Source organism: Crassostrea angulata, chromosome 8 (assembly GCF_025612915.1).
Source record: "Crassostrea angulata isolate pt1a10 chromosome 8, ASM2561291v2, whole genome shotgun sequence".
Lineage (NCBI taxonomy): Eukaryota > Metazoa > Mollusca > Bivalvia > Ostreida > Ostreidae > Magallana > Magallana angulata.
The window spans coordinates 39,516,637-39,535,895 of NC_069118.1; the positions used below are offsets into that span (position 1 = coordinate 39,516,637).

Here is a 19,259-nt window from a genome sequence, read left to right on the forward strand (position 1 = left end):
TCCACTCAAATTTAAGCTTTTCTGACCTTATAGTTTTTGAGAAGATTTTTAAAAAAAAATTCTGTATATTCCTATGTAAAACATGACCCCCCTCTTGTGGCCCCACCCTACCCCCGGGGACCATAATTTGAACAAACTTGAATCTACACTACCTGAGAATGCTTCCATTTTAATTTGAGCTTTTCTGGCCTGATAGTTTTTTAGAAGAAGATTTTTAAAGATTTTGTCTATATATTTCTATGTAAAACTTGATCCCCTAATTGTGGCCCCACCCTAGCCCCAGAGACCATGATTTGAACAAACTTGAATCTACACTACCTGAGGAAGCTTCCACTTTTATTTGAGCTTTTCTGGCCTAATGATTTTTTTGAAGAAGATTTTTAAAGATTTTCTCTATATATTCCTATTTAAAACTTGATCCCCCCGTTGTGGCCCCACCCTACCCCTGGGGACCATGATTTGAACAAACTTGAATCTACACTACCTGAGGAAGCTTCCACTTTGATTTGAGCTTCTCTGGCCTAATAATTTTTTAGAAGAAGATTTTTAAAGATTTTCTCTATATATTCCTATGTAAAACTTGATCCCCCCATTGTGGCCCCACCCTACCCCCGGGGACCATGATTTGAACAAACTTGAATCTACACTATCTGAGGAGGCTCCCACTTTAATTTGAGCTTTTCTGGCCTGATAGTTTTTTAGAAGAAGATTTTTAAAGATTTTCTCTATATATTCCTATTTAAAACTTGATCCCCCCGTTGTGGCCCCACCCTACCCCTGGGGACCATGATTTGAACAAACTTGAATCTACACTACCTGAGGAAGCTTCCACTTTGATTTGAGCTTCTCTGGCCTAATAATTTTTTAGAAGAAGATTTTTAAAGATTTTCTCTATATATTCCTATGTAAAACTTGATCCCCCCATTGTGGCCCCACCCTACCCCCGGGGACCATGATTTGAACAAACTTGAATCTACACTATCTGAGGAGGCTCCCACTTTAATTTGAGCTTTTCTGGCCTGATAGTTTTTTAGAAGAAGATTTTTAAGGATTTTGTCTATATATTTCTATGTAAAACTTGATTCCCCCATTGTGGCCCCTTACTACCCCTGAGGACCATGATTTGAACAAACTTGAATCTACACTACCTGAGGATGCCTCCACACAAGTTTGAGCTTTTCAGGCCGAATAGTTTTTGAGAAGAAGATTTTTGAAAAATACCAACAAATTTTCAATAATTCTCAATTATCTCCCCTTTAAAGAGGGCGTGGCCCTTCATTTGAACAAACTTGAATCCCCTTCACCTAGTGGTGCTTTGTGCCAAATTTGGTTGAAATCTGCCCAGTAGTTCTTGAGAAGAAGATGAAAATGTGAAAAGTTTACAACGCCAACGCCGACAACGACAACGACAACGACGACAGACAACGGACAAATTGTGATCAGAAAAGCTCACTTGAACCTTTGGCTCAGGTGAGCTAATAAAAAGTCTAAAGACACTTAACGTAAATCCCCAACAGATCCAAAATTAAACAGGAAGTAGCAAAGTGTGGAAAGGGGGGGAAGATCATCATGGGTAGGTGGGTAGGGGGTGTATGTACAAGGGTTTTTCGGAAATTATTGAGACAGCTGGAATATTTCCCCTTCTAAATGATGAATTTTGGTGAAAATTGGCATAAACATTGAAGAACCCTCAACAAGTAATATTAAAAGAATATTTAATAGTTTGTTTAGTTAAACAAGTCAGTGGTCGGGGTATCCGGCGCAGTATGAACTTGGAGATTAAAAAAACCTGAACATCTTCTTTCTAAGTTTCCGCAGACTTACAGCTAATGATAAAAGAAGTCAAATTAAATAAGTTCATTTTGCTATTTTCTGCAACTATTTTTTGATCGTTTCACTTAATATGTTTGGGTTGAAATACAGATATACAGTGGGGCCTCAGATATCCGGATGCCAGATAACCGGACGCTTCAGTTTACGGACGATTTTATTTGGGAACAGATTTTTTATATGTTATTTTGTCTCATTTATCCAGAATTCCGCGTTCTGGATCCGGTGGTCTGTTTTTACCACAAAACACTGATTTACTACTAATCTTGCTTCATTTAACCGGACGGTAAAATTTGATGATACCATACTCAGTACAAAAGATTTCCCCTGTCAATTAAGTTTCACACCTTTTTTACGTGCAAGACCCTCATGAGTAGCTTGTATAAACACACTGACTTCCCAAATCACTTTCAAAATTTGGAAAATTGCGAACAACAGTGTATCTTACACATATCACACTTGGACACAAATAATTTAGCTAGATTCGGTTATCATTAATGTCCGGTTAATATTTCATGACAAAATAATAAAATAAAGCAGAGTTCTTTATATCTATAAAAACGTTCATATCAACAGACAACTCTAGCATGTGTTGCTATATGGTATGAAAGGCAAAAAAAACTAGTATCAACACTGGGAGCCATTGTACATACAAATACATTATCATTCAAGACAACAATAGACACATTTCAGATATCCGGACGCTTCACTTATCTGGACGATTGGACTTGAGAACGAAAGTGTCCGGATAACTGAGGCTCCGTTGTATTACAAATAATTTAGAGAACAATAGAAATTTAACAACGACTTTACCTTAAATTTTGACGTCAAAACGACGCAGCGAATATACATCAAACTCGTGGAAATCTCAGAAGAAGACCTTTTAAGGCCACGTAATTGCTCAGACAAAAACTAAACAATGACAAGAGATGAAGAGCTTCAGTTCAACATAATATTTTCACTGATTGCCTGTCTAGAATTAAGAAAAAGGAACTATATATTATCAAAACAACTTTGGTTGGATTTTTCTATAGCGTCACAATCATTTCTGTCAGCAATGTCATGCATGAATAATTATAGACGCCGCCGTTGTGAAAACTTTATGATTGGTCAATTCCTTTTCTAAGGCGGAGTTATCAGTACATGCTTATGCAATGCCATTGCTGAAGGATTTCTCAGAACAGTTCATTTTCCCCCAATATGGAGTCATTATCGACTATCCCCTATGTTTAAATTCTGTGCAAAACTCTCTCTCTCTGTAAACGGGCCTTAAACCATAGCCTCAAGCTACAGTCCAGAGTACGGCGTTATTTTTTATAATATTTAAAAATTGCATGTGCTAAGCGTTCATTTCATGTAAATACCATTAATGTATAATGCACATGTATTACCTACTAACTTGCCAGTCGAAGTGAAGTGATAGATCGATTCCTACACTTTTCGATCGGCAATCGACAGTCAATAAAAGAATTGAACGATGGTGTGACAGAACAAGAAGGAAGTGGAGAGTGCAAGGGGGTTTGTATATGTGCGTCTTCATAAGGCAAGTGTCCGATTCGTTTCTCTTCTGTTGCCCTATCACTTTCGGTGTAAATATATATACTAAAATATCCCCAAACAATTTACTACAGATTTCTTTATTTTACCTGTCTTTGAACCACCGGTCACCAGCTCCATACATGTACACTGGTTTGTTTACTTACATAAAAAATAAAGCTCTTGATCCGCTTTCCAAGTTAAAGGTTGTTTAATCATTAATGGGAGAAAGTTTGGGCCAAGTAAAGTTACAATTATTAACAGTTGTAAACTAAATGATTTAAATGGATTATTTGCACAAAATGTGGTATGGTATGATGTAAATCTTTTTTTAAAAAGCGTATTTTTTATGCTCAGTAAATTGCCGTAAAGTTTTTTGTACATGTAAGTATTGTATGCACTATAGCTTTATATTTACTAACCCAAAATTTTTACACAGAGCTACAGCTATATATGTATGTACCGTATGTATGTTTTATCACAAGTGTACACATACAAAAAATAGCCCAATTTCGACAGTCACGAGTACCCATGTAAATTTTTCATTCTCTGATATGTTGTTGTTCTGTCCGTGCATAATTTAGTCTGAGTTAACCAGCAACCAATCAGCGGTAAGCTGAATCCACCAATTAAAAAAATTGTTTATGTATGATGTAGTTGATAGAATTAAACATGACGCATCGGAAAAGTCCAACCAAATCGGTTATAGTAATGACAAGTACTTTTTACACACTAACTGTTGTGATCAGTTCTAATATACTTCCAAACTGACTACAGTAGACATTCCCAGTAAATTGACTTTCGGGTAGAAATAACTCAAATTTTTTTCCACAAAAAATCAAGAATTAGAGAAAATGTATATTAATGTAAATGACAACATTTTAAAATTAAAACAAAAGATGAGAAATAAAGAATTCTTATTTCTGTTTGTTTGTAATGCTTTTAAACACAAGAGCAATGAGAAGCGTTAAAATGATGTTGCCAAGAGTTTGCGATTGCGCCAAGTCACAGGACTAGGGCATGTTGATCCACTTACCAGGAATGATCTAATTATGCCATGAACAAGAAACTTTTCACATTGATATACCAGGGATGCGTTTTACAAAAGAACTTACAACTTATGACCAACTAAATAAATGATAATTAATCACGAACTAATCAATATTTTATTCTAATGGCTGTAAAATATGATTAAAATCAAAATAGTTGTAAATAAATGGTTTTATATAAAAATTTTTCATTAAATTGAATCCATGAAACTGAAAATATTTACGACTTTGTCATTAGTTGTTTTGTAAAATGCATTCCTGATTAACGTTTTGATGAAGTTTCAAGGATTTTTTGTTTTCCCCAAAAGAATAAGAGAAAATGTCTCAATAATTTCTAAACAAACCTCGTAGTTAACATGTATGAAATGTTCGTTATACCTATCATGTGAATTTTGTATTACATTTAATGATTGCTATGTTTTAATAATGTGCACTGAATGTATGGTAATGTGTGAATGATGAGTGTGTGTAAAATGTGACATGTCCTTTCATGAGGTACTCTCACATGTAAATGTTATATTTTTTATTGTTCATCTTATTAAAATGATTTCAAACAATTATCTTGATTTTCTTACCTGTCTGATGTACACAACAAAGAAGACTGAGACAATTGGTAGAAATACGGGTATACAGGTGTCAAATTTCACTGTTGTTGACAAGACAGCATCCCACATTGTTTATCCGCCATTGTTGAACTTTATCAAGGGAGACTTCTCCTGAAATTAGAAACATAGGTAATCACAGATTACAAAGCTCACCGCGACGAGACATCACCCTTATGAGACATCACCTTTATGAGACCACCTTTATCATATTAAATGAAAATCATACTTTATGATCTTGGATATTCATGGATTCTGTTTTGACACAAAATCATATATCATCTGTTAAAAAATTATATGATAATCATATGTTCATATGTTAGTCAATATAAGAATATAAAATTAAATATTGCATCCTATCATACAATATATATCATATAATACTATACAAATATAGCCCTTTCATGAGGTAGATCCATAGATATATCGACTTCACAGAAAAGCATATCGACCGAGCACGAAGTGCGAGGTCGATATGCTTTTCTGTGAATGCGATATATCTATGGATCGACCGAGCGAAAGGGCTACATTCGTTATATTATTTTCGAAGTCTTTTTTTACATATCTCCATCCTTCGTTCTAGCGTCCATGTAAAATTTAGCTAGCTTTTCGCACTCGAAATTTACGAAGTCTCGGCTCTCGCCTTTCGACTCGAGATATTCCCGAAAAAGCTTAACAGCTGTTGCAGTTACCCTGTATTAGTGTTCCTGGCATAAACATTTTCCATTATAACTTTCATTTCCGCGTCATTAATTTTCGCAAAACGACCTTTCACTTTAACGTCTGCAACTTCCATCTTTGTTGTTTGTTAACGCAGAGAGAATTTTGATTGGTTGGGGTGAATCACGCCAGCCAATCAAAGTCATTTTAACATTAGAGCAAAATTTCCCTTATCTATATTTAGAAAGTACAGGTCAATCCGAGTTTTTAAAGCTTTTTTTTAGAATGTACAGGTCAATCCGCATTTTTATACTTCGAGACGTGATATCAAAATAACCAATGATAAAATTCGTTATAATGCATGAATATAATATAATAAAATACTGTAATAAACAAAGATGATATTGTAAGTATGAAATGACGTTGTATTGTGTTAAACCTTATTGTATTTGATCACATAATACAACATCATTATATAAAATACAATATTGGACTATAAGATACAATATCATATTACATAATACATCATAACATTGAAACATATGGTATTATATTGTATAATATAGTATGATATTGTATTGTATGATATTGTATAATATTTGATACATAATATGATATTGTATCATATGAAACAATATAATTTGATACAACATTGTATCTTGTTATACTTTTATGTTAAATACTGAAATCTGATTGGCTAAGACGCAGTTCATAATCCGTTCTATTACCCTCAGTGTTAGCAACGCACTAAGCAACGGGCAACATTAAAAAATGTTACATGCGCGAAAATTTTGCGCGTACAGTTCGCTGTAGAATTCACGTTATTCCTATATAAAAGCAGTAAAATTTTCTTAAAAATTTAGACATTCAGTTCGCGTCGGTTGACAATGGTTTTCTCGGGGTGTCAATTTCAACTGTTACCCTCCCAAACAGGCACTATTTATATAATATCAAATTATACAATCATGTGATAATTTAAAAGTAAAATATTATATAATACAATATTATATTATACATATTGTATCATATGATACAATACTATACAGAACAATATCATGATACAATATCATATCATAAAATATCAAAAAAATTGATACAATATTTTATCGTATCATATAACTTTTTACAATATAACATATGATATTATATTGTATCATATTAAACAATAGTGTTTTATATCATACAATACTTTATCATAGGAATAATGTTATATCATTTAACAACCACATCTATCTATCAAGCAGGTTTAAGTGAGGTAGGAGATTTCTGTAGCAGCCTTGATAATGGAGACCAGGCTCTGCATCTGAAGCAACCTTTGCGTTTCATTTATAATATAGTTAAATCAACTTTGTAAGCTATCACCTATAAAACATGTGACCTTTTTCAAAAAACTAAACCTCATACAGCATCCATAACCTATGGCTCAGATTCAGCATTCAAGCCTGTCAGGTGCATCAGTATCATAAGACGCATCACCCATGCAAGTTTAGTGAAGTTAGGATCAGTAATAACTAAGATATCATCATCAGAGGGCACCACCAATTAAAACCTTAACCACCTCCAGCATCCGCAACCTATGGCTCAGATTCAGCATCCATGCCTATCTTGTGCATCTGTATCATAAGACACACCATCCATTCAAGTTTGGTGAAGTTAGGACCTGTATTAACTAAGATATATTTTTTAGCATCCTTGATAATGGAGATCAAGCTCTGCATCTGAAGCTACCTTTGCGATTCAAATATATTACAGTTTAATCAACTATGCAAGTTTGAAATAGTACAATTATCTATGTAACATGTGACCTGTTAAAAAAAACTTAACCTTATCTAGCATCCGAAACCTATGGCTCAGACTCAGCATTCAAGCCTGTCAGGTGCATCAATATCATAAACGCACCATCTGGTGAAGTTAGGACAGGTAATAACTAAGATATCATCATCAGAGGGCATCTGTTTCAAAAACTTTATCCAGTTCTTTAAACCTTAACCTCCTCCAGCATCCGAAACCTATGGCTCAGATTCAGCATTCAAGCTGTTCAGGTGCATCAGTATAATAAGACACACCATCCACACATGTTTGATGAAGTTTGGACCAGGAGTAGCTAAGATATAATCATTAGAGGGCACCTGCTCAAAAAACTTAAACCAGCTCCAAAAACCTTAACCTCCTCCAGCATCCGAAACCTATGGCTCAGATTCAGCATTCAAGCCTGTCAGGTGCATCAGTATCATAAGGCGCAACAACCATACAAGTTTGGTGAAGTAGGGACGAGTAGTAAATAAGATATTATCATCAGAGGGCACCTGCAACAAAAACTTTAACCAGCACTTAAAACCTTAACCACCTCCAGCATCCGAAACATATAGCTCAGATTCAGCATTCAAGCCTGTCTGGTGCATCAGTATCATAAGACACACCGTCCATGCAAGTTTGGTGAAGTACTGACCAGCAGTAACTTAGATATTGCTATCAAAGGGCACCTGCAACAAATACTTTAACCTGCTCCAAATACCTTAACCTCCTTCAGCATCTGAAATTTAGGACCCAGATTCAGCATCCAAGTCTTTCAAGTCCACAAGTAGGTCCAGATGCATCATCCATGCACGTTTGGTGAATATAGGACAAGTATTAGCTTAGATACAGGACCTGCAACAAAAGCTTTAACCAGGTCCGGACGCCAACGCCGAGGGTATAGCATAAGCTCCCCCCGACTTCGTCTCGGTGAGGTAAAAAATGCAGTTTAAATAAAAGTTACATGTTTTTTTCATCAATCATATTGAAACAAAAATGTTTTAAGGTCTCACACAAGGAATTAATTTCACTTTATGTTACTATATAGCTTTAATTAAGTTAATTGATTAACTATACTATCAGCATATAATTCATGAAAGAGAAATTATAGTTAAATGCTTCAAGAAAAATTTTAGATAAAAAAAAAATACCTTATGTGGCTTCTAAGAGAGATAATTGATAGTAAACATACCTACCCTCAAGTACACATGGGTTCCACATGTTGACAAACAGGTTCAGCACCATTCAGGAAGTAGCATCATGTGCATCTAAAAAATAGTTCCATTGAAATTGGTGTAACAACTCCACCAAAGTAATAATTCTCCTAGCCACCGAGTCCAAAATCAAAATTCAACATTTCCTTAACATATATGTCACAGGTGGTGAAAAGTCTAGTCTCAACCGGGACTCGAACCCAGGGCCTCTGGCGTACCCTGCCAGTGCTCTAACCACTGAGCTATTGAGACCCGATATATTGACTGACAGTCACACACCTGTGAACCAGGTGACATATACATATTACAGTCAAACTTGTATTAAGCAGTCACCTGCGGGAGGCACCCAAAGTGACCTCTTAACAGAGGTAACCTTTGAATAGAGACTTGTGAATTTGCCAACATCAAATTCCTTTTTAGAACAATTATTCAATTTTATTTTAATCATATAATTGATATTTAGCATAATGTATCAAAATGATAGATAAAGTAATTGATTTGATGATTTTATAGTATCTATTATATTTACAAATAAGTAGAAATACATTACAATGCATTGTGCATGCAATTTTTATATTTCTTTAAATTATTGATACTAATACTCTGTACTATTTTCATGGGTACCGTATATATAGAAAACAAAACTTTTCATACAAATCAACAATTACGTTTTTAACCTACCGTATCTGAACTCAAAATCATATTACTAAATCAAGCAATTTTCTCTTGCATCGCCGCGGACATTTTTGACACCTGTACTTCATTCATGTTTATAAAACAAACATATTGTTATACTTGTTTAAACAATTCACTTGATTCCCATTCGTATCTGATCTGCCAATTATGTATTATAAATACATCGATTAATTTGGTTTCTCTCGCCTCAAGCGTATAATAATTGCTTACATTTATTACCCGACATTCAGAAGCCATGTTTAAAATCCCCAGGTGTAAATCATGTGACCGGCCAAAATGGCCGCCTAATGCATGTGGACTGTACAGTTTCGGATCAAAATACGATGACCGCTGACCACGTTAGACAGGTGACCGCTCTTTTGAGGGCAATTATATAGGATTTTTCATCAGGAGGAAATAAAATGACCGCATACGAAAGGTGACTGCTTAATAGGGGTGACCGCTACGGCAGTTTTGACTGTACATTTAAAAAAGTCTTGCTGGTTACTTCAAGATTCTAAGACAATAGCAATAAAATTGCTACAGTTTTAAAAATTTTGTAAACATTTTGTCCTCTAAACAGAAGCAGATTAACGTACAATTGAATAAAACCAGGACAAAACTCACTTTTTTTCCAAATTTTGTGTAAGCGATTTCTCAATAAACTACTTGACTCAGATTTATTCATATATTTCAATCTCAAAACCACTTGATACTGGTATAAAGAGACTATAAAATACATTAACATTTAAGATTTTCTAATTCAATAACAAAAACATACATGAAAATACATGTATAAAGAAAAGTAGCCTCGTGTTTTAATAAATGTGAAGTACAGCAACTACTGGGGGAGCATATTTGTTATTTTCTAATAAATGAACATGATTTTTTTTAAAAACAGTTCTTAAAAAGATATATATTGTGGTGGTTCTGGCGATAGCGGGTAGAAATTGCCTGGCTACCGCCTGAACTTGCTGACACGACGATGATGTAATTACCCTTTGCCTGTCTTCCAAGAGACAAGACGTGCTTAATTGCTCTGTGTATTGTACCATTCGTTTACTTTTCTCTATGTGTTAGTAATCACCAAATAAAGATCATATTACATACCCATAGTGTCTTCTCTCTGTGGCATCACCAGCGACCTAAAGTAACGGTTAGGGAGATACGCTATATTGGTGCTGCTAGCTGAGGATATTTTGCCTCGCAGGCACATGGAGACGCCATTTTAGATTTTTATAAAATTATATATATATGTTCGAAAATATAACTTTTAAGGTTAGCTTTTCTTGTTTTCTTGCGTGTGCTGCTGTGAATTTGATCCATCGTGTGGTGGATTACGCGCTACATGTCAGTTGTGAGTATATATAGTTGGGAGAAAATGGTCTGAGGGACCAGGAATGAAATTCAAATTTGGACGAGCCAGTTCTGGGAATCCACAGCCTGGTAGAGTTAGTTTTACTATAGGTGTTTGTGGTACACCTATGTTGGGAGAGTGCCCGGTATAATGTCACTTGGAGTGGGGAGGAGGAGATTTCACTGACTCAGGGAGCTTTAAGGGACCAGCCGAATGATGCACCATGGTTTGAGCAATTCTATGCCCTGATCCGGGAGAGAAAAGGTCAGGACGTTGGGGTTCTGCAGGAAGATATAAGCACACTTGAGTCTAGTGTAACCTTCCAGCTAAGCTCCATTGACAGAAATATGGGTACTATTATTTTTATTATTTATTACCCAAATGTTAGCAGGCATGTTGGGTGTGATAAGCCTCAGCCTGTTGTTACTCAGCCGCCAGAAGTCGGGGTAACTGGTAATCAGCCAGCGGTGGTCGGGAGCCAGTGCGGAACCTTGGTCTCCCTGGGGATTGACCGGTGTCTCAAAATAGTTTCCATTCCTCATCAGTCGGTTTAAATGCCTCAAGGACAGTCTCAGCTGTAATCGCTTATATACAGAGGTACCACCTAGTACTATTTGCTCAGACTCTATTTGGTCCGGCAGAAGTACAGTTTATCTCAAAGCAACGGGCCGAGGCTTGGGAATTCCATCATTCAATGTCAGCAGCATTGAGACTGTCGTGCTGTCACCGAAACTGCTAAGGTCCATTGTCAGCAGCATTGACACCTTGCTAGTCCCTATAGCCTTCGGGTCTGCACCTAGTGCAGAAGGCAGCCAGGATTCCGGCTGTCATCATTATGGTGTATTTGTGAGTCAAGCTGCAGCATCTGTTGGAGGACAGTCATCAATCTTTAGTGGAGGTGGAATGCCTATGTCTCAGAAGCTGATGTCGACCACTGCATATAGGTCACAGCTGCCAAGTTTGATTCCTCCTGGCAGCAGAAGCAGTGTTAGATTATCCCTGCTGAAGTCAAGGTTGCAGGCCTCTCACACTCATTTTTGGTACGAAGGTACCAAAAAGGTACAAAGGTAAGGGAGGCTACCTCCACTGTTGACTGTTATGCAGCAGTTGGGGGAGAGGACAACTACAGTACCGATCAGACCCAACCTAACACCAGAGTAAACCCCAACTAGAACTGTCCTAATGGGACTAATACCCCCGCTAAGCTAATTTCAGATGGGACAAATAATTGAATTGAATAATAAAGGTTTGGAACACATACAAAAAAAAATTTCTAGAATTGTAAAAAAAAAAAAAAATTAGTTAACAAAGAAAAATTAAAATCAAAATTGTCAGAATTTCACTGTAAATACATATCTTTAACAGTAATACATTTACAAATGTATGTATTTGATGATATATTTTTTTAATTTAATTGATTTAAAGAAAAACCAACAAAATGACAATAACCCCTCCCTTAGCAGTGAATAGAAATACCGGTAGCCAAGCAATGCTCTTCTGTTGATAAAACTTTCACTATCTTTCTAATAAGAGTCTTGACAGATGCAATTAGTTATTTCAAATTTTCCTCACTTTCTCCTATGGCACAATGGAACTCCATATCAGAAAATTGATCCCATAGGACTATGATTTTCTTTGATGAACTTGTTAAATTTAATAAACTCCCAAAATATTACCATAATTACATTACTATGTAAAAATATGAAAAAAAGAAAATTTAATATTACAAACAATTTTAAAACAATCATATCAGTAATTTTGAATTTCTTTTAAATTAATGCCCAGTAGGGTCACTTCATCAATTTACTTGACAAATAAATTTAAACAACCTCTAAAAATAGTTTAACTTCTTTATTAATAATTATATTATTTATTTCCTTATAATGATAGACCTTTTGGTTTACATGAAACAGTTTTAAAATAGCCCCAAAACCATCACCCACTTTACAGATTATCAATTTCCCCTAAACACATGCTCCATCTGAACCATGGCTCAGATAATGGCTCCCTTGGGACAAATGAATTCAGCCACACTTGTCTTTGATGTTCTTATTAGCTCCTAAGAATTTATCATTGACAAACAAAAACTTTGCATTGTCAGTTGATAGAATACTTATAAAAAATAATTTTTTTTATTAATTAAGACATAAAGACAAAAAACTCCATCTGGATGTATTTATATAAATATATTTTAGAGTGTTTTCTATTAATTAATTAATAAAATCTGTAAGGATTACCTCCCTTACTTTTCAACATTAGTGTACAATATATAGAATAAGGAAAATGAAAACTGTCATAAAATCATTAAATCTTGTCTGATCTTAAAAAAAATTGCAGGTGCACATCTTCAGATGGTGTTCAACATATGTACAAATTTTCAAACTGTTCCATGCAGTAATAAAAAATTCTATAGGGGGGACAAAGTTGCGTCTACAGACAGACGGACAGACGGACAGACGGACAGACAGACAGACGGACAGACGGACAGACGGACAGGGTGAAACCAATATACCCCCCTAAACTTCGTTTGCGGGGGTATAACTAAACCCCGGGTTTACTTTCTGGGTTTACTTGGAGTTTACTCTGGGTTTACTTTTTGAAAAATTGGGTTTACTTTGGGTTTACATGGGGTTTACTTTGGGTTTACTTTGAAATTGCTTTTAAGGTCATCTGTATGCACTGAAGTGTGAAGCAGACTAGTATTTTATCTTACCATCCTACTTCCTGTTATTCCTACCCTTTGTATATTCCGAATACACAGTTAGCTTCTGCTTTCAGGAGTATACTTCTGACTGGGTTTACTCTCTGGGTCCACTCTAGTAAACCCGAAGTATACCCAAAGTAAACCCGGAAAGTAAACCCAGGGTTTAGTTGGGGTTTACTTTCTGTTAGGTTGGGTCTGATCGGTACTGTATGACTATATATCCAAACTCCTAGAAGATCTTCAAATAAATGCACCAGCGGAGGTGAGGGATAGAGCGGTAAGCTTGGTAAAGAAGTATGCTGATATATGTTTGCAGTGAGTTATCTAGATTTTGGGAATTTTACCAAGATTGAGCATTGCATAGACACTGGAGATGCTCGACCCATTAAACAGTGGATGCGCCGTATGCACGGTGTTTTCAAGGGGAAGGAGGAAGGTCATTTAGAAAAAGGCTCAAAGCCAACGTTAATCAACCATCATTCTCTGATTGGGCGTCTGCACCGGTACTGGTCAGAAAGAAGGATAGGAGTGTTCGGTGGTGTGTCGACTACTGGGCATTGAATAAGGTCAATGTCAAGGACACAAACGCATTGCCTCTTATCGAGGAGTGTATGGACACACTAGGCGGTAACCGCTGGTTCTCCAAGCTGGATGCCAATGCTGCATACTGGTAGATCAAGATACACACAGATGACAAAAAGAAAACTGAGTTTATCACCAAACATGGCCTGTTTGAGTTTACCAGGATGGGGTTCGGTCTTCGTAAGGCCCCTGCAACCTTCGCTAGGGCAATAAATTTGATATTGCACAGACTGAACTGGACAATAACACTTGCATTTCTAGATGATGTCTTAGTGCTTGGGGCTTGAGCAGAAGCTGACTTGGACAATTTGAGACAGGTGTTTGAGCATGTGGTGATTTTTCCTACTATTATAAGTGTGGGGGTGAATTCATCGGGCATCGCATGAATTCGCCCATGTGCAGAGAGATATAAAGATAAATCAACTGCAAACATTCGAGATCGATGTAATTGTTCAAGAAGTATATATAAAGATATTTAACGCCTACCTGGTAAGTTGTTGATCATTCCTATCGGTTTCCCCGATTATCTCGCCATCTTAGCAGTGGGAAACACGATAAACAGCGCTGCGAGCAGGGTCAATTTTGATGTAAGTGGGCAAGATTGAAAATTCAATGCCATGCCGAGACAACATGGTAGGCGCCATTTTGAAAAATATATTTTGTATGTCATAGTTTTGTATTTGCAGCAAGCCGCCAAGTGTTCATTTGTTGAAATATTGGTTTGTTTTATTTATGATTTATTGATTTAGTGTACTTTGAATGAATTAATGGCTCAGAAGATGCAAACAGCAGGTGTTGGTAGGGGGGCCCGGAAAATTCTGAATGGCCGCTACATTCAGTCTGAGGGAAATGACCAGGATGGCATGTTAAGTACCTCAGGGAATAGCGTCAGGGATGGGCTTTTATCTACAGGTAGGGTACATCAAACGACGGGTGGATCCAAGAGTCATGGGGAGAAGTAAACGGAGGATGATCTCGAGAAGAGGCAGTTTACAAGGTATGGTAGATGGTTTGGATATAGACTTCGAATGTCTGATGAGTGAAGTCGATTCTATCAGGACAGGTATTGGGTCGCTCGAGACGTCCAGTATGACGGAACAAGTATGGCGCAGCAATGTTAAGGTGTCCCTATGCTAAAATACGGCTGAAAAATGATATTATTTTAATCATCGCAAAAATACTTTGACTGGAAGTATTTCTTAAAATCTATGTTACATTTATTGCCACCGATGTTAAACTTTATATTTGATGCATTTTTGTGACGTCATATGTACTCTGTAAGCACGTGACGGGCGATTCCTAATATTGCAAATGATCTATATAAATCACATCGGCGCAGGTGATTAACGACATCAAATTATACATATTTTTAAGAAAAATCTTTTCTTAAGTCATATATACTTTTAAGTTCTTGCTTGGGAAAGAAATAGATATTTCGTTTATGGAAGATATTGTTGAAACTTTCCACAAAATCAACAAAATAATGCACATTTTTACTATTCAAAAGCGATTTAGAAAATATTGGGGTAAATCCGTAGGTTTCCCAAGCACGATCCACATTGGTACTTATATTCTCTACCAATTTTACGTAAATTATTCTAAAATTGTGTTGATCTTTCACCTGCGCTAAGCTGGTTTTTCATGCATTAAAATTTCTTCATTCAGTTGTTTACACGTAGCAAGGAGTCTCCAAATATAAATAGTCTTTTACTTAAAACGAAGCTTTAAAACTGCCGATTATTTGATACTGGTTTTCAATATGAAAAACTTCTGTACGTCTAGCATTAATGGCAGCATCTATGTAAAGGAAACATGCGGTATTATACTGGTTTGATATAATTCACTTTTAAGGTTAAGATACATATTCCCTGAGAACTATCGACAGGAATGCAGATAGTGACGTCAAACTTAATTATGACGTCATATCGTATGAAGTACAGACAAGTGACTTTCTACATATCGCTGTAAAATCCATCGGGAAGCCTTAACATGCCCCCGGGGGTGTTAGTTCACAGATTAGGGAAATGTTTCAAATGTCAGGTTTGTCGAGTGGAAATAAATCTCCGGAAATTCAAGGTAATGCTGCCAGCTTCGGGCCAAGTCAGTCACAAATTTCCAGTAGCCAGGGGGGTCCTTGGGTTCCTGGAAAGGCTGTACAAACAACTTCAGCAGATGGGGGGAATGCTACATTCTCTGGGGGTCCAAGGGTTGTGTTGAGCTCGGTAAGTTCTGTTTCCGCAGGGGGGCAGGCAATTCCTAGCTTTCCCCGTGTCATTGCAGAAGTCCCTAAGGCAGATGTAAGCTTCATGCCATGGCCAATGCCTGGTGACAGAAGCATTAACGCAAGACTCACAGGTATAGTACCCAACCAGTCTAGGGAAATGTCATCAGGAGTCATAACCCAGGGTAGTGTAGCTAATGTCAGTAGCAGTCAAAGCCCTGGGGTTGGGGGTCAAGTTGGGGGAGCCCCTATGCAAATGCCAATGACCCAGTCCTGTCCAACACAAACTTGGCATTTATGTCAAATTATCAGGGAACTCCGTCTGGACAACCAAAAACAGGTATACCTGAGAGTAGGCAGCCAGTCATGTCAAATGTATGGCAGTCAGGGATGACCCCTAGTCCTATATTGTCTAGCATTCATAGGTCTCAGTTACCCAGTCTTATACCGCCAGGTAGTAGAAGTGGAATAAGTCGGAGTATTCCCACTGAGGTAAAGGGTGTCAAGTATAATGGGGATGTAGAGTGGGGTCCATTCTACTCAAAGTTTTCAACCATTGCAGAATATAATGGCTGGTGTGATGCATATTGTTTGTTTGCACTTAGTTTGACACTAGAGGGGGTGGCTTTGAAGTATTTTGACATTTTGCGCCGCAGGGGTACTACACTTACTTTTCAAGAGGTAATACTTCGCATGGAGGAGAGGTTTGGTCAGCTTCCCAGTTAGAGTTGAATTCAATTACTCAGAAACCTGAAGAGCCAATAGACCACTGGGGTGATAGAGTAATGGACTTTTGGGAGTGGGACCTTGCCTGAAATTTTTCAGGAACAGTTGATAATGAGATTTGCTTTAGGATACTTAGACTGTGAGGCGGATCAGCAATTAATTGACTGACCGCCAGATACCCTAGAGGAGGCTATTAAGAGGGTTAAGACATTCCAGTTTAGTCGTTGTGCAATTGCTCATCACCAAAGGGCTGTAAGGTCAGTCCCAAATGAAGTTAGGTACCGAAGGTCAGTATCACCTGTAGAAAATCGTTCACCTGAGTATGTGTCAAGGGGGCATCTAGTAGATAGGTCTGGCGATGCTGTAGATAAACAAAACGCAGGCCAACACCACAGCCCAGTGCCATCTCTATGTTACTAGTTTGAATCGTCAGGGGAATAGAAGGCCAAAAATTTGTTATGGTTGTAAGCAGCCAGGTCACATGAAGCGAAACTGTCTGCAACGATCACATAACAATTATGCAGGTCCCCCAATCCCAACTATCAAAAATACAGAGCACAATGAGCCAAATGTTTCTGTTTCACCACAGACCATGAGGGGTTGGGTTACATTTGCAGAAAATCCCTCAGTTAGTGCTGCACATGTTTTACCTAATGTTCAGTCTGGTAATCGGGGTGAAGGTTCAGGGGCATGGCATGTGTTGGTTGGAATTGCGGGTATGGAGGTGAATGTTATAGTTGACACAGCCGCAGATATTACAATACATGTAGTATCACAAAAGGTTTGTCTCTATGCAACCCAAGCCGCACATTGTTGAGGAGTCAAATATAAGACTTGCGGGTGAGGTGACTGGTATGTGTGCTAAATTTTTGGGTAAAGTTGAGATTACAGTTGGTGGATATAGGTTTGTTCATCCAATTTATGTTGGTCCATTGCAGGATAAAATGTTGTTTGGAATTGATTTCCTTAAGTCACATGGTGCACAAATTTCCTGTGAGACAGGAGCTCTGAGAGTCAAAGGGGTACCAGGCATGATTGAAATGTCTAGTGGTGTGGATAAGTTGGTGCTAATTGCTGTATCATCTCGGCGGGTGCAGATTCCATCGCATACTGCTCAAGTGATAGAATATGATTTGGCTAATGAGATGTCAGATTTTATCATTGAACCAGCCAATGTCTTTCCATTGGGTATTGTTGCTTCCAGGACTTACAATAATTCTGGGAATAAGGGCAAGTTGTGTGTCATAAATATGACTGACCGCGGTCATTTTGTTAAAACAGGAAGTGTTGTTGGTATAGTGACAGCAGCTTGTGCAGTCAAAAACAGCGAGGCGTCAGTGCGTCGGGTGTCAACAGAAGGGCAAAAGGATTGTGAGCATGTCAGCTCGCTTATCAGAGATCTGAAGGAAAACGCTCTGACCGCCAGGAAGCAGTCAGTCTTGTAACTAAGTTTGCAGATATTTTCGCAGTCAGTGATTTAGATTTGGGCAATTTTGTAGAGATTGAGCATTGTATTGACACTGGCGATGCGCACCCCATAAAGCAGCGGATGTGCAGCACACCTGCAGTTTTTAAGGAGAGGAGTAATCCAGTCCTCTACCTAAGACTGGGCCGCTGCTCCAGTGCTTGTTCGTAAAAAGGACGGAAGCGTGAGATGGTGCGTTGACTATCGTGCACTGAACAAGGTCACAATCAAAGACAGTTTTCCTTTGCCACTAATAGAGGAATGTATGAATACCCTATCAAGAAACAAATGGTTTTCAAAGCTTGATGATAATGCAGCTTACTGGCAAATGAAGATACACCCAGATGATATGAAGAAAACTGCCTTCATCACGAAGTTTGAACATTTTGAAATATCGCAGATGAGATTTGGTTTATGTAATGCCCCTGCAACATTTGCCAGAGCTATCAATTTAGTGCTGCACCGCCTTAACTGGAAAATTGTTCTTGCATTCTTAGATGATGTGCTAGTGTTGGGCAAAACTGAACAAGAGCATTTAGACAATTTGCGCCAAGTTTTTGAGGGTTTCCGCAGTTTTGGGTTAGAGTTCAAACCTCGCAAATGTGAGCTTTTTTGCCCTTAAGTAGAATTTTTGGGGCGCACAGTAAGCAAAGATGGTGTAGAGATGGGGAGATCAGTATTTAGAGGCAGTACGGGAATGGCCCATGCCAAAAGATGTCAAAGCAGTTGAGAGGTTTCTCGCAAACTATCACATTATAATATAACGTTCTGCATTTCTCTAAAATTGTATTATACACACATGTTCCAAGTTTTAAAAATAATTTTTAAAAAAATTAACCTTTAA

The 19,259-nt window shown here is 37.4% G+C and overlaps 1 long non-coding RNA gene and 1 other non-coding gene across 2 annotated transcripts in view; both read right to left on the bottom strand.

The window, feature by feature from the left end:
- The window catches only part of LOC128160033 (uncharacterized), a 31,147-nt gene that overhangs the window by 1,831 nt on the left and 10,057 nt on the right, over positions 1-19,259 (bottom strand). Inside the window, exons 3-4 of the long non-coding RNA XR_008240227.1 lie at positions 8,668-8,739; positions 4,991-5,131 (exon numbers count right to left, since the gene is read on the bottom strand). This is a non-coding gene — a long non-coding RNA (uncharacterized LOC128160033). The remainder of the gene's footprint in view (positions 1-4,990; positions 5,132-8,667; positions 8,740-19,259) is intronic.
- On the bottom strand, positions 8,865-8,937 carry Trnat-ggu (transfer RNA threonine (anticodon GGU)). Its single transcript has one exon. It is a non-coding gene; the product is annotated as a tRNA-Thr (tRNA).